The following is a 14900-nucleotide window of genomic DNA, read 5'->3' as shown; positions in this document are numbered from 1 at the left end:
GTTCTATGCTTACAGATTAGGAAACTGGGAGTTAGTCATTAAGTAACTTGCACACAATTTGCGAGGGGCTGAATTGTGTGTCCTCAAAATTCATATGCTGAAATCCTAATCCCAGACTATATTGGAGATAGGACCTTTAAAGAAGGGATTAAGTTAAAATGAGGCTGTCTGGGTGGGCCCTAATCCAATCTGACTGGTGTCCCTATAAGAAGAGCAAAGTTGGATGCGCTAAGAGATACCAGGGAGGTACACACAGAGGAAAGACCATGTGAGGACCCAGAGGAAGGCAGCTCTCTGTAAGCCAAGGAGAGAGGCCTTAGAAGAAACCACCCCTGCAGACAGCTTCATCTGGGACATCCAGCCTCCAGAACAATGAGAAAATAAATTTCTGTTGTTTAAGCCACCCAGTCTTGGGTATCTTGTTATGGAAGCCTGAATTAGGAAAACCCACCCAGTCCTTCCCTCCTATTGTGTGTCTCCTTTACTGATAACATAGAATATCCATTTCTGACACTTCTGGACACTAAATGCGTGTATGTTTGTGGTTCCCCAATTCTCCATTACACCAGCTGGGAGTCCTACTACAATTTAACTCAATTTGAACACTGGAGAAAGTGTCAGAATCCACAGGTTAAGGGCTCAGTCCCATGAGACTGCTTCCACACCATTTCAGATGCCAATCACAAATAGTAGGTCCCAAGGGTACCCACAGCTTTTGTCCAATGTGGCTACAAACTTCAGGTTTTCATGAACTCTTTCCCCTTTGGATTTGATTATTTGCTACAGTGGCTCACAGAAATCAAAGAAACACTAACTTACAGTCAGATGAAGATATACACAAGGCAAGGTCTGGAAGGGTCCCAAGAGCAGGAGCCTCTGTTCTTATAAAGTTTGGAGGTATCACATCTCAGTAAGTGGATATGTTCACCAACTTGGAATCTTTCTGTAACTCCTTCTATTGGGATTCTCACATAGCCATGATCAATTGTTAACTCCATTTCCAGCCCTTCTCCCTTCTCTGGAGGTTGGGGGTGGGGCTGAAAAATCCCAAACTTCTCACCATGGTTTGGTCTTCTGGTGACCAGCCCCCATCCAGAAGTCATCTAGGAGCCCACCCGAAATCACCTCCTCAGAACAAAAGATGCTTTTCTTTTTCTTTTTTTATGATTTCTTTCCTTCTTCTAACTTTGGTTTTTGTTTGTTCTTCTTTCTCTAGTTCTGTTAGGTGTAAGGTTAGATTGTTTATTTGAGATTTTTCTTGTTTCTTGAGGTAGGCTTGTATAGCTATAAACTTCCCTCTTAGAACTGCTTTTGCAGCATCCAATAGGTTTTGGATCGTCATGTTTTCATTATCATATTTCTTTAGGTATTTTTTTTATTTCTTCTTTGATTTCTTCAGTGATCTCTTGGTTATTTAGTAACGTATTTTTTAGCCTCCATGTGTTTGTGTTTCTTACTTTTTTTCCCTGTAATTCATTTCTAATCTCATAGCGTTGTGGTCAGAAAAGATGCTTGATATGATTTCAATTTTCTTAAGTTTACTGAGGCTTGATTTGTGACCCAAGATGTGATCTATCCTGGAGAATGTCCCATGCACACTTGAGAAGAAAGTGTAATCTGCTGTTTTCAGATGGAATGTCCTATAAATATTAATTAAATCTATCTGGTCTATTGTGTCATTTAAAGCTTCTGTTTCCTTATTTATTTTCATTTTGGATGATCTGTCATTCGTGTAAGTGAGGTGTTAAGGTCCCCCACTATTATTGTGTTACTGTCAATTTCCTCTTTTATAGCTGTTAGCAGTTGCCTTATGTATTGAGGTTCTCCTATGTTGGCTGCATATATATTTATAATTGTTATATCTTCATCTTGGATTGATCCCTTGATCATTATGTATGTCCTTCCTTGTCTCTTGTAACATTATTTATTTTAAAGTCTATTTTATCTGACATGAGTATTGCTACTCCAGCTTTCTTTTGATTTCCATTTGCATGGAATATCTTTTTCCAGCCCTTCACTTTCAGTCTGTATGTGTCCCTAGGTCTGAAGTGGGTCTGTTATAGACAGCATATATATGGGTCTTGTTTTTGTATCCATTCAGCAAGCCTGTGTCTTTTGGTTGGAGCATTTAATCCATTCATGTTTAAGGTAATTATCAATATGTATGTTCCTATGACCATTCTCTTAATTGTTTTGCATACGTTTCTGTAGGTCCTTTTCTCCTCTTGTGTTTCCCACTTAGAGAAGTTCCTTTAGCATTTGTTGTAGAGCTGGTTTCATGGTGCTGAATTCTCTTAGCTTTTGCTTGTCTGTAAAGCTTTTGATTTCTCCATCGAATCTGAATGAGATCCTTGCCAGGTAGAGTAATCTTCGTTGTAGGTTCTTCCCTTTCATCACTTTATCATGCCACTCCCTTCTGGCTTGTAGAGTTTCTGCTGAGAAATCAGCTGTTAACCTTATGGGAGTTCCCTTGTATGTTATTGGTCATCTTTCCCTTGCTGCTTTGGATAATTTTTCTTTGTCTTTAATTTTGCCAATTTGATTACTATGTGTCTCGGAAAGTTTCTCTTTGGGTTTATCCTGTATGGGACTCTCTGCGCTTCCTGGACTTGGGTGGCTATTTCCTTTCTCATGTTAGGGAAGTTTTAGACTATAATCTCTTCAAATAGTTTCTCGGGTCCTTTCTCTCTCTCTTCTCCTTCTGGGATCCCTATAATGTGAATGTTGTTGCATTTAATGTTGCCCCAGAGGTCTCTTAGGCTCTCTTCACTTCTTTTCATTCATTTTTCTTTATTCTGTTCCACAGCAGTGAATTCCACCATTCTGTCTTCCAGGTCACTTATCCGTTCTTCTGCCTCAGTTATTCTGCTATTGATTCCTTCTAGTGTAGTTTTAATTCATTTATTATATTGCTCATCTCTGTTTGTTTGTTCTTTAATTCTTCTAGGTCTTTGTTAAACATTTCTTGCATCTTCTCGCTCTTTGCCTCCATTGTTTTTCCGAGGTCCTGGATCATCTTCACTATTGTTATTATGAATTCTTTTTCTGGAAGGTTGCCTATCTCCACTTCATTTAGTTGTTTTTCTGGGGTTTTATCTTGTTCCTTCATCAGGTACATAGTCCTCTGCCTTTTCATCTTGTCTATCTTTCTTTAAATGTGGTTTTTGTTCCACAGGCTGCAGGATTGTAGTTCTTGCTTCTGCTGTCTGCCCTCTCGCTCTTAGTGTTCTTATCACTCAGGAGTTTACAAGGGTTTCAGGAGCCTCTTGTCCGGAATTGGGTCAAAGACAAATATTAGAACAAAACATGCTCCCAGTGCTCTTATCACTTAGGAAATTACAAGGGTTGCAGAAGCTCTGTGCCAGGAACCCAGGACAGACACCACTATGTATTTGCTATTATCTCACACAGCCCTAGCAAACTAATACATGAACTAAGATGGTGACATAGGAACAAAAATCAGGTATATTTCGTCTCACTTACTGTGATTTCAATTACTGTTATAGATAGCACCTTCCCATAAGTTATTTTTAAGCTTTTTAAAGGATGCCCCATGGAGATGTATGTTCTTTCAAGATAATTTCAAAGGCACATTCACAACAGACATAGGGGACAACATATTCAGGAAATAAAGCTATAGTGGAGGAACATCAAGTCCATCCCTAGGACTCCATCTCCAGAATAATTTGGACTGTGTGTTCAGTTAGCACCAGGAACGATCATATTAATTGAGTGCTAGGGTCTGGAGTCAAATTTATTGCATTTAAATCCAGGTTCCCCTACTTACTAGTCATATTATCATGGGCAATTTATCTGTATATTTCCTTATTTTCTCATCTGTAAAATAGGGATAACAATGGAATGTGCCAGCTCACTGGGTGGATGTGAGATTTATGAACATGTTCAGTGCAATCAAAATGGTACCTGATTCATTCACACTCAATAAGCATTAGCTAATATTATCTCTGAAGCAACAAACTGTACTTTTTATAGAGTCGGAGATGGGAGTGTGTGTTGTCTTGTTTTGCTCCCTTCTGTATCTGCAAGACCTAGTAGGTTATGAAGAAATAATTGTTGAATGAATCCTACTTAAACTCTATGACTGACCAAAGTATACGGATCCATAAAAATTGTAAAAAACTAGGAAAGAAGCTTAGTTCAGTGGTTCCTCTGAGTCTCTTTTCCTTTTGTCCAAAATGCTACCCAGAGCCACTCAGATGAAGGGACACTGCCTGTGCTGGCTGGTTTGTACCTGGGCCAAATGGGAGAGTTGTGTGGACAGTTATTTGCTGCCTGGCTCCTCAGTGTGTCCCAGGCAGCAAATCCTTCTCTTGTGATCTGCCTTTCTTGGGAAATGAGAAAGAGATAAAGAAGTGCAGACTTGGTAGAAGGTGGAAGAAGGTTATCAACTTTTCTAGATAATCAGTTCAGGCAAAGAATGCCATTCTCTCCAGCAATGACAGATTCTGCAAATTCAAAAATCTTTCAAGATCACAGACTGAACATCCCTTGGGGGCAGATATAACTTCACGTCTTAGGTGGCAGAACTATCTAAAGGAACAAAAATAAAATTCTTTAGACCAAAAAAACACACCAGCTAATTGCTAGAAGCCTGCAAGCAAGCAGGTGGATGAACTGTTTGAGGTGTGAAAAGTGTTTCATAAAGGGGGTTGTTTCTGTGCCTAAAGGAAATGCGATCACCTTGAGAAAGTGCAGCAGCCAAAAATGTTCCTGTTCTCTGATGATTAACAAGGTAATGATTTATCTTTTTGTGATTACTCAGAATATGGGACACAGATACTTTATCATCAAAAGCAGCACTGATTTTACATTCCAGTGAGAACACAAGAAAGGTTTAATTACTCTCCATGGCATCTGCTTATTTGAGTTGTCTTATGAATAATCATGGAGACCAGTGTATCCAGATGGTCAGGCTGTTTTCCTTTTTCTGCCTTCCTCTTCCTTTCTCATGATTAAAGACATTTTCTTTTATATCCATAAGAGTCACTTATTGAAAGGTGATTGGGGATGTGGCTCCAAATGCCTGGGAAATATGGAAAAATAAAGCCCAATAACAGGCAAGCATATGATACACTGATAAACTGGTGGCTTTTTGCCTCACCCCAGAAGGTTGTTACTGGATAATTAAAGAGCCTTTGCCTTTGGGCAAAATCATCCCTTTACCAAAAACTGGAAAGTGTTTACTCATGCATCAGAGGGGGGCGTGGTCTTATTTAGATGATGTAAAATCAGATTTGAAGAGAAGTAATTAGCAGATAGCTTGCTTTGTTAAGATTCAATAACCACAAAAATTAGAAAACTATCACTAATTCATATCAGTACAGAAAAACATACCTCACGCTTTTTTCTAAATAACACACAGGTCAAGTTATGTTGTTTAGTGCTCTCCTCAAAAGAAAGAAGGGAGCTTGTTCATGACTAAATACATTTGGGAGATATTACCTATTATACATCTCCTAGAGATTCACAATTAGGCTCAGAAATTTTACAGTAATTTGTTTAAATCTGCTCAATATAGGTTCTTAAAATGACTTCAGAACAATTTTTGTTATTGTTGCTTTTACAATAGCCCTGCAAAATGCCAGCTCTATGGCTCTCATTTGGGAAAGATTGCTTTATAGATATAAACTTACTTCTGTATTCTCCCAAGGCATACTTTTCTTTATGATGGTGCATTTTAAGCTCCAATATTTAGAACTGTACTTACCTCCTTTGGATGACTATTCTGCTTTCCAAACCAGTCACAGAGCGCAGGGCATCCACCCCAAATGGTCTTGGAGAATTAGCCACTTCTGGCTAGAGAGGTATTTTATGGCTTAAAAAGTAATAGTGTCCTATTCTCAATGCAGCATCAATAATAGCAGTTGCTTCCCACACAGAGTAAAGACTAACAGCAGGTCTTGGGTGGATTTATAGGGCAGGTTATTATACCTTGGAAATAAGAGCGTGTTACTAATTCTCTTTCCTTTGCTTTAATAGACTGACAGCCTCCTGGGCTCCAGGGAACTTCATGAGAAAAATAACTCTCCAAATAAACCACCTGGGAATGGGGACCTGAGAGGGGACCCTGCTTTCTCTGTGACCTATCACAGTTTACTGATGCAAAGAGACAGCAGGAAAAGGATCAGTTGTTACACTGTGTTTCTAAGAGTGTCCATCCCAGAGGAATTTGTGGTTGGAGTGGATAACTGTAGTGTTCACACCTCGGCCACTCCCTGACACTCATTACCCTCTCCTGGGACTACTTATAGTCACTGACAATCTGTTTCATCTCAGGACCAGTTCACAGTTCCACATCAACTCTCTTAATCTCTTCCTTCTCACCCTCAAGAGAGACCACGGGTGATATAAACCCCAGAGACACAAGAAAAAACCCTGATTTCCACAGCTGGGAGCTGAAGGCCTACTTTACCATTTCTTCATCCAGCATGTCAGCTCCTGGGACCTCAGTTTACATTTTAGGGCCACAAATGTCCACTTGTTTAGGAGGGGAGTTTTTGAATACATCATCAAGTAGGAACTGCCTGCATTGTACCCTTTTTTTTTTTTTTAACATCTTTATTGGAGGATAATTGCTTTACAATGTTTTGTTAGTTTCTGCTGTGTAACAAAGTGAATAAGCTATATGTATTTATATATCCCCATATGCCCTACCACTTGTGTCTCCCTTCCACCCTCCCTACCCCACCACTTTAGATGGTCACAAAGCACCGAGCTGATCTCCCTGTGCTATGCAGCTGCTTCCCACTAGCTATCCATTTTACATTTGGTAGTGTATATATGTCAATGCCACTCTCTCACTTTGACCCAGCTTACCATTCCCCCTCCCAGGGTCCTCAAGTCCATTCTCTACATCTGCATCTTTAATCCTGTCCTGTCCTTAGATTCTTCAGAACTTTTCTTTTTTTCTTTTTTTTTTGCTAAGATTCCATATATATGTGTTAGCATACAGTATTTGTTTTTGTTTTCCTGACTTACTTCACTCAGTATGACAGACTGTAGGTCCATCCACCACAACACAAATAACTGAATTTCATTTCTTTTTATGGCTGAGTAATATTCCATTGTATATATGTGCCACATCTTCTTTATCCTTTCACCTGTCGATGGACAATTAGGTTGCTTCCATGTCCTGGCTATTGTAAATAGAGCTGCAATGAACATTGTGGTACATGCTTCTTCTTTGTATTTATTTATTTATTTTTTGCGGTACGCGGGCCTCTCACTGTTGTGGCCTCTCCTGTAGCAGAGCACAGGCTCCAGACACACAGGCTCAGCAGCCATGGCTCATGGGCCTAGCCGCTCTGCAGCTTGTGGGATCTTCCGGGACTGGGACACAAACCCACATCCCCTACATTGGCAGGTGGACTCTCAACCACTGTGCCACCAGGGAAGCCCCCATGCTTCTTTTTGAATTATGGTTTTCTCAGGGTATATGCCCATTAGTGGAATTGCTGGGTCATATGGTAGTTCTATTTTTAATTTTTTAAGGAACCTCCATAATGTTCTCTATAGTGGCTGTATCATTTTACATTCCCACCAAAAGTGCAAGAGGGTTCCCTTTTCTCCACACCCTCTCCAGCATTTATTGTTTGTAGATATTTTTGATGATGGCCATTCTGATCAGTGTGAGGTGATACCTCATTGTAGTTTTGATTTTCATTTCTCTAATGATTAGAGATGTTGAGCATCCTTTCATGTGTTTGTTGGGAATCTGTATATCTTCTTTGGAGAAATGTCTATTTAGGTCTTCTGTGCATTTTTGTATTGGGTTGTTTGTTTTTCTTATATTGAGCTGCATGAGATGTTTGTATATTCGGAGATTTATTCTTTGTCAGTTGCTTCATTTGCAAATATTTTCTCACATTCTGAAGGCTGTCTTTTCCTCATGTTTATGGTTTCTTTTGCTGTGCAAGAGATTTTAAGCTTCATTACGTCCCATTTGTTTATTTTTGTTTTTAATTCCATTTCATTAGGAGGAGGGTCAAAAAAGATCTTGCTGTGATTTTATGTCATAGAGTGTTCTGCCTATGTTTTCCTCTAAGAGTTTTATAGTGTCTTGCCTTACATTTAGGTCTTTTATCTATTTTGAGTTTATTTTTGTGTATGGTGTTAGGGAGGGTTCTAATTTCATTCTTTTACATGTAGCTGTCCAGTTTTCCCAGCACCATTTATTGAAGAGGCTGTCTTTTCTCCATTGCATATTCTTGCCTCCATTATAAAAGATAAGGTGACCATATGTGTGTGGGTTTATCTCTGGGCTTTCTATTCTGTTCCATTGATCTATATTTCCGTTTCTGTGCCAGTACCATACTGTCTTGATTACTGTAGCTTTGTAGTATAGTCTGAAGTCCAGGAACCTGATTCTTCCACTTCCATTTTTCTTTCTCAAGATTGCTTTGGCCATTCGGGGTCTTTTGTGTTTCCATACAAGTTGTGAATTTTTTCACTCTAGTTCTGTGAAAAATGCCATTGGTAGTTTGATAGGGATTGCATTGAATCTGTAGATTGCTTTGGGAAGTAGAGTTATTTTCACAATGTTGATTCTTCCAATCCAAGAACATGGTATATCTCTCCATCTGTTAGTATCATCTTTAATTTCTTTAATCGTTGTCATATAGTTTTCTGTATATAGGTCTTTTGTCTCCTTAGGTAGTTTTATTCCTAGGTATTTTATTCTTTTTGTTGCAATGGTAAATAGGAGTGTTTCCTTAATTTCTCTTTCAGATTTTTCATCATTAGTGTATAGGAATGCCAGAGATTTCTGTGCATTAATTTTGTATCCTGCTACTCTACCAAATTCATTGATTACCTCTAGTAGTTTTCTTGTGGCATCTTTAGGATTATCTATGTATAATATCATATCATCTGCAGTAATAGTTTTACTTCTTTTCTGATTTGGATTCCTTTTATGTCTTTTTCTTCTCTTATTTTTCTGGCTAAAACTTCCAAAACTATGTTGAATTAAGAGTGGTGAGAGTGGGCAACCTTGTTTTCTTCCTGATCTTAGAGGAAATGGTTTCAGTTTTTCATCATTGTTAATGATGTTGGCTGTGTGTTTGTCATATATGACCTTTACTATGTTGAGGTAGGTTCCCTCTATGTCCTCTTTCTGGAGAGTTTTTATCATAAATATGTGTTGAATTTTGTCAACAGCTTTGTCTGCATCTATTGAGGTCAATGTATGGTTTTTATCCTTCAATTTGTTAAGATGGTATATCACATTGACTGATATGTGTATATTGAAGAGTCCTTGCATCCCTGGGATAAATCCCACTTGTTCATAGTGCACGATCCTTTTAATGTGCTGTTGGATTCTGTTTGCTAGTATACTAGTATTTTATTGAGGATTATTGCGTTTATGTTCGTCAGTGTTATTGGCCTGTAGTTTTGTTTCTTGTGACATCTTTGTCTGGTTTTCATATAAGGGTGATGGGGTCTTATAGAATGAGTTTTGGAGTGTTCATCTGCTATATTTTGGAAGTTTGAGAAGGATAGGTGTTAGCACTTCTCTAAATGTTTGATAGAATTCTCCTGTGAAGACATCTGGTCCTGAGCTTTTGTTTGTTGGAGAAATTATAGTGACATCTTCAATTTCAGTGATTGTGACTGGTCTGTTTATATTTTCTATTTCTTCCTGGTTCAGTCTCAGAAGGTTGTGCTTTTCTAAGAATTTGTCCATTACTTCCACGTTGTCCACTTTATTGGCATATAGTTGCTTGTAGCAATCTCTCATGATCCTTTGTATTTCTGCAGGGTCAGCTTTTACTTCTCCTTTTTCATTTCTAATTCTATTGATTTGAGTCTTCTCCCTACTTTTATTGATGAGTCTGGCTAGTGGTTTATCAATTTGGTTTATCTTCTCAAAGAACAAGCTTTTAGTTTTATTGATCTTAGCTATTGTTTCCTTCATTTCTTTTTCATTTATTTCTGATCTGATTTTTACGATTTCTTTCCTTCTGCTAACTTTGGAGGTTTTTTGTTCTTCTTTCTCTAACTGCTTTAGGTTTAAGTTTAGGTTGTTTATTTGAGATGTTTCTTGTTTCTTGAGGTAGGGTTGTATTGGTATAATCTTCCCTCTTAGAACTGCTTTTGCTGCATCCTATAGGTTTTGGGTCATTGTGTTTTCATTGTCAGTTGTTTATAGATATCTTTTAATTTCCTCTTTGATATCTTCAGTTGTCAATTTGTTATTAATAGCGTATTGTTTAGCCTCCATGTGTTTGAATTTTTTACAGTTCTTTCTCCTGTAATTGATATCTAGTCTCATAGCATTGTGGTCAGAAAAGATACTTGATACAATTTCAATTTTCTTAAATTTACCAAGGCTTGATTTGTAACCCAGATATGATTTATCCTGGAGAATGTTTCATGAGCACTTAGGAAGAAAGTGTATTTTATTGTTTTTGGATGAAATGTCCTATAAATATCAATTAAGTGCATCTTGTTTAATGTGTCATTTAAAGCTTGTGTTTCCTTATTTAGTTTCATTTTGGATGATCTGTCCATTGGTGAAAGAGGGGTGTTAAAGTCCCCTACTATGATTGTGTTATTGTCAATTTCCCCTTTTATGGCTGTTAGCATTTGCCTTATGTATTGAGGTGCTTCTATGTTGGGTGAGTAAATATTTATAATTGTTATATCTTCTTCTTGGATTGATCCCTTGATCGTCATGTAATGTCCTTCATTGTCTCTTGTAATAGTCTTTATTTAAAAGTCTATTTTTTCTGATATGAGAATTGCTACTCTAGCTTTCTTTTGATTTCCATTTGCATGGAATATCTTTTTCCATCCTGTCACTTCCAGTCTGTATGTGTCCCTCGGTCTGAATTCGGTCTTGTACACTGCATATATACAGGTCTTGTTTTTGTATCCATTCAGCCAGTCTATGTCTTTTGGTTGGAGCATTTAATCCATTTACATTTAAGGTAATTATTGATATGCATGTTCCTATTACCATTTTCTTAATTGTTTTGGGTTTGTTTTTGTAGGTGTTTTCCTGCTCTTGTGCTTCCTGCCTAGAGAAGTTCCTTTAGCATTTGTTGTAGAGCTGGTTTGGTGGTGTTGAATTCTCTTAATTTTGCATGTCTGTAAAGGTTTTAATTTCTCTGTCGAGTCTGAATGAGATCCTTTCTGGGGAGAGTAATCTTGGTTGTTGGTTTTTCCCTTCCACCACTTTAAATATATCCTGCCCCTCCCCTCTGGCTTGCAGAGTTTCTGCTGAAAGATCAGCTGTTAACCTTATCGGGATCCCCTTGTATGTTATTTGTTACTTTTCCCTTGATGCCTTTAATATTTTTTTTTATTTAACTTTTGATAGTTTGTATCTTGTTGTGTGTCTCCTTTGATTTATCTTGTATGGGACCTCTGCACTTCTTGGACTTGATTGACTATTTCCTTTCCCATGTTAGGGAAGTCTTCAACTATAATCCTTCAAATATTTTCTCAGACCCATTCTTTTTCTCTTCTTCCTCTGTGACCCCTATAATTCGAATGTTTGTGCATTTAATGTTGTCCCTGACATCTCTGAGACTGTCCTCAATTCTTTTCATTCTTTTTTCTTTATTCTGCTCTGCTGTAGTTATTTCCACTATTTTATCTTCCAGGTCACTTATTCATTCTTCTGCCACAGCTTTCTGCTACTGATTCCTTCTAGAGAATTTTTAATTTCATTTATTGTGTTGTTCATCATTGTTTGTGTGCTCTTTAGTGCTAGATCCTTGTTAAACGTTTCTTGTATTTTCTCCATTAGGTTTCCAGGATTTTGGATCATCTTTTCTGTCTTTACTCTGAATTGTTTTTCAGGTAGACAGCCTATTTCCACTTCATTTGTTTGGTGTCATGTGTTTTTACCTTGCCTCTTTATCTGTTTAATATTTCTATGTCTTCTCATTTTGTTTAACTTACTGTGTTTGGGGTCTCCTTTTCACAGGCTCTAGGTTCATAGATCCCAGTGTTTTTTGTGCCTGCCCCAAGTGGTGAGGTTGGTTCAGTGGCTTGTGCAGTTTTCCTGGTGGAGGGGACTGATGCCTGTGTTCTTGTGTGGGGGGCTGGATCTTGTCTTTCTGGTGGGCAGGGCCACATGCAGTGGTGTGTTTTTGGGTGTCTGTGAACTTAGTATGATTTTAAGTAGCTTTTCTGTTATGGGTGGTGTTTTGTTCCTGTCTTGCTAGTTGTTTGCCATGGGCCATTCAGCACTGGCATTTGCTGGCCGTTGGGTGGAGTTAGGTCTTCACATTGAGTTGGAGATCTCTGGGAGAGCTCTCGCTGATTGATATTACCTGGGGCAGAAGGTCTCTGGTGGTACAATGTCCTGAACTTGGCCCTCCCACCTCAGAGGCTCAGGCCTGACACCAGTCCAGAGCACCAAGACCCTGTCAGCCACATGGCTCAGAAGAAAATGGAGAAAAGAAAGAAAGAAAAAAAGAAAGAAAGAAAGAATAATAAATTAAAAATTTGTTTTTAAATATTAAATTAAAAAAATAATAAGAGGAAGAAAATAAGGGAACAACAAAACCAATAAACAAATCCACCAATGGTAATAAGCACTAAACACTAAACTAAAATAAACATAAAAAACAGAAACAAATCAGTCACAGACAGCAAACCCCAAGACTACAGCTGCTCCCAAAGTCTACCACCTCAATTTTTGGATGATTTGTTGTCTGTTCAGGTATTCCACAGATGCAGGTTCATCAAGTTGTTTGTGGGGATTTAATCCACTGCTCCTGAGGCTGCTCAGAGAGATTTCCCTTTCTCTTCTTTGTTTGTTCAGCTCCTGGGGTTCAGCTTTGGTTTTGGCCCCACCTCTGTGTGTAGGTCACCCTTAGGCATCTGTTCCTGCCCAGATAGGATAGCGTTAAAGCAACAGCTGATTAGGGGACTCTTCCTCAATTGGGCCAGGGGGAGGGAGGTGTATGGTAGTTATAACTGGAATGCAGGGTGAGCCTGTGGGGGCAGAGGCCAGCGTGACATTGCAACAGCCTGAGGTGCACCATGTGGTCTCCCAGGGTGTTTGTCCCTGGACTGTGGGACCCTGGCGGTGGTGTGCTACACTGGCTCCTGTGGGGAAGTGTGGTTAGTGACCTGTGCTTGCACACAGTATTCTTGGTGGCTGCAGCACCAGCGTTAGCATTTCATGCCTGTCTCTGAGCTGATAGCCGTGGCTTGTGCCCATCTCTGGAGCTTGTTTAGGTGGTGCTCTGCCTTCTGTGGGCAGACAGGGAAGGAATCCCCTCTCCTCGTGCACCCTGAAACAATAGTCTCTTGCCTCTTAGGCAGGTCTAGACTTTTTCGCAGACACCCTCCCTGCCACCTGTGGCCCTCTACCCCCTTCAGGCTGTGTTCATGCAGCCAACCCCAGTCCTCTCCCTAGGATCTGACCCCTGAACCTGAGTCTCATCTCCCAGCCCCCACCTTCCCTGGTGGGTTAGCAGACAAACCTCTTGGGCTGGTGAGTGCTGGTCAGCACCAATCCTCTGTGTGGGAATCTCTCCGGTTTGCCCTATGCACCCCTGTTGCTGTGCTCTCCTCCATGGCTCTAAAGCTTCCCCCCCACCCCCCCATCATCTCTGCCAGTGAAGGTGCTTCCTAGTGTGTGGAAACTTTTCCTCCTTCACAGCTCTCTTTCAGAGGTGCAGGTCCTGTCCCTATTCTTTTGTCTCTGTTTTTTCTTTTACCCTACCCATGTACCTGCCTATTTTCTTGTCTTTTGGGTAGTCTGTCAGCGTTCAGTGGGTGTTCTGTTAGAGTTGTTCCACATGTAGATGTATTTTTGATGTATTTGTCGGGAGGAAGGTAATCTCCACGTCTTACTCCTCCTCCATCTTAAAGGTCCCCCTATGGTACGTTTTGAGGGATTTTTAAGACACCTCTGCTGCCCAAGTAAATACTGTATGCCTCTGAGCTATCTGAAAAGCTAGATTCAATATTAATCCTAAAAACATTTTAATAAGATTAGATAGCAATCAATATTTTTGACATAATTTCAATAATGGATCTCATAATAGAGTCATCCATGGTCATATGATAATGATGTGCAACCTTTGTTACCTAGCACTTGATTTCCGGAGTTATACAAGATACAGGACATTATACTGATCTAGTTCAAGTTTCTGAACAGATTCTGGGGGAAAACATACATTGCGCTGTTCAAACTAGCTCCTCTGGAGCTAGCCATCACATTCCCTTTATCCCCTTCTGGATCAAGATCATGAAGTGAGGTAGAAATGAGGGATTTCACAGAGCCAGGTGAATTTGTAAGTCTGGGTAGTGTGAGCAGTGGCTGGGAGAGGGCTCAAGGCAGACTGCTTTCTTCTTACCCTGACTTAGCCACTTACAAGAACTAGGACTGACTTCTCTTGAGTCTCAATTTCCTCACTTGTTAAATGTGTTAAAACATTTAAAATTAGTGTTAAGAAAAAGAATGGCAATGCATCCTATTTCATATGTTTGGTAGGAAGACTTCAATAAGTTAATAAATATAAAGTGCTTAGCACAGTGTCTGGTATATACCAAACTGTCCATATGCTAGTTTCTTGGCATTTAGTCCTAATTTAATTCTTAAAAATCCCTATTGAGATAGGTGTCATAATGCCCAGTTTCTAAACAAATAGAAACTCAGGCAGCTTGTCACCTTCCCAGGGTCACCTAGTTAAATTGTAGAGCTAAAATTCAGATCCATTCTAACTCCAAAAATCTCTGCTTTTGTCCACAACACTGAACTACATCTGCTTAAACCCTGGCACACTTCATAGCTGAAGTACTTTATATTTCTAATTCCACTTCAGGGACCATAATAACTCCTTAAATTAATATATAGTAACACTGAATATGGAAACCACACACACTTAGTGATATTGTATCATCAATTAGAGGAG

This window comes from Neophocaena asiaeorientalis, unplaced genomic scaffold (assembly GCF_003031525.2).
Source record: "Neophocaena asiaeorientalis asiaeorientalis breed wild unplaced genomic scaffold, Neophocaena_asiaeorientalis_V1.1 scaffold32, whole genome shotgun sequence".
Taxonomy (NCBI): domain Eukaryota; kingdom Metazoa; phylum Chordata; class Mammalia; order Artiodactyla; family Phocoenidae; genus Neophocaena; species Neophocaena asiaeorientalis.
The sequence above is the reverse complement of the archived record's forward strand: the minus strand, read 5'-3'. Positions refer to the sequence as shown.